The sequence below is a fragment of the Chamaea fasciata genome, unplaced genomic scaffold, assembly GCF_029207755.1.
Source record: "Chamaea fasciata isolate MVZ Bird 193981 ecotype frontalis unplaced genomic scaffold, bChaFas1.0.hap1 SCAF_7, whole genome shotgun sequence".
NCBI lineage: Eukaryota > Metazoa > Chordata > Aves > Passeriformes > Sylviidae > Chamaea > Chamaea fasciata.
The window spans coordinates 55,379,974-55,381,819 of NW_027094092.1; the positions used below are offsets into that span (position 1 = coordinate 55,379,974).

The 1,846-nt window shown below is 45.1% G+C and overlaps 1 long non-coding RNA gene across 1 annotated transcript; it reads left to right on the plus strand.

Annotated features, from left to right (window-relative positions):
- The first annotated feature begins 335 nt into the window (after positions 1 to 335).
- On the plus strand, positions 336 to 1,196 carry LOC136291835 (uncharacterized). The gene is made up of 4 exons (XR_010721764.1): positions 336 to 457; positions 543 to 627; positions 881 to 926; positions 1,136 to 1,196. It is a non-coding gene; the product is annotated as an uncharacterized lncRNA (long non-coding RNA).
- The last annotated feature ends 650 nt before the right edge of the window (positions 1,197 to 1,846 follow it).

Below are 1,846 nucleotides of genomic sequence, written 5' to 3' on the forward strand. Positions count from 1 at the left end.
AGTTTTTTTTTTTTCTTTTTCCCCTTGGAGAGGTTGTGTCCCAGCCATCAGGAGCGAGGAGATTAATGCACATTCAACACGAGCATCATGGGGTGTGTGTCAGAGCAGGGCAGCCCTGTGGTGGTGGGACTCAGGGCTAATTAAAGCCCAACAATGTGTCCCCAATTCATACCAACACTAGAAACAGTGGCTGATAGGGAAATTCAGGCAGAGCAGCTGCTCTTTTCACAGCAGTACAATAACTATCTCTTTAATGAGAAGGGGTGCGGGGGAGGGATGCAGCCCAAATAACAGCACCTGCCTGCTTATGCCACACCGAAAATCACAACAGCTAATCCTCCTTGCCTGTCATGCTAATTGTTGTGAAGCTCCTTTTGATATCAAACTGTTTGTCCTTTGACTGAAATAAATCAGGCCTTAAGCACCACATTTATCTGGCTATGATACAGGAGCAGAGGTGAGCACTGTGGGGAGATTTACACAATGGGAGCAACGTACAGCACTCTGGGGTGATGTTTATGGGCTTGGGATCTTATCCTCAGGAAAAGCAGTCTGTTGACATTGGTCACTACAAAGGAGAAGTTCAAATGCTGTATATTACACTACAGCCCTGATACACCATTTGAGGTGAGCAGGAGGTAAACAAAGCAAGGGAGGGGGGGAAACGCCTGGCTGGCTTTCGCTCGCAGTGGTGTTTTCAGCTAGTTCAGCAGGATATTTAAATTTGTACACAACTATGGGGCCCAGTAGCTTCATTCAGGCTGTTTGTGCATTTGATGTCAGGAGGGGAATTTAATGGCACTTTCTGGTGCTGGTTCGCATTGTGGAAAATCAAAATTTTATTTATTAAAATTTATTTTAAAATGCTCCACTTCTGCAGAGCCCATGGAGTGCACAGGCACAGGTCTTCTGGCACAGAGGGAAAGGTAAACTCACAAGGGCTGAAGTCACCATCTCCTTGCCTTTCCCACTTGTTAGCTGCTGTGCTAAACCCACAGTGAAAGATACTGGGAGAAGATGCTCACAGAAAGGTGCATGGGAAAAGTCTTCCAGAATTCTAGCACAGGGAATCTCGAGGGTGGGAACTGGGAAAATGCATCTTTAATATATCTTACCGGCATGTTTTGTCACACAGAGTATCACCCTTTCCTAAGGATGACTAAAAACTCTCTTGGGGATCCCAGATGAAGGGCTGAACTCGCACAGGAGTTTGCGTATTTTCCTGTTTATTTGTTCTACCAGGGCTCAGTTGCTTGTGCTGAGGTCCTTAATCCCACATGCAATTCCTTCCAAAGAGGTCCTCTGCTAATTGCTCCTGAGAGTTTGCAAAGATGTCTCTGCGAGGAGAATCTGGATCCAGATGGGCAAAGGAGAGGGTTATCTGCTGCAATTCCTCTTTGCCTGGAGGGAGTGAAGGCACAGCAGGCACAAACCTGCCTGAGCTTCACTAAGCACCAGTAAATGCTATTGAAAATTTTCCTATATTCTTTGGTGGAGGAAAGAAAAAGCAGATAGCCTACAGTGACAGCATCATCCACAATCCAAGAAAATCCCGTTAATCTTTCACACCTCCTAAGAAACACCTGTCCTCTATTTTTTACTGCTCATGTTACTAATGGAAACCAAGCAGTTTAACTTTGTTTGTGAAAACGTGCTGCTCTGGAGAGGTGTTGCCAGGAAAAAAAAATCTGTGAGAGGGAAACTGAAAAAACAGCAACTCCCTTTCAAATCTGTTGGTGTTACTGGGAGAAAGAACTTGGGGCCTTCTGATGGGGCAAGTTCAAGAGCAGTGTAGAAACATTTTACACAGTTTCATCTGTTGGGAGTGAAAGGGAATTTTCACTGA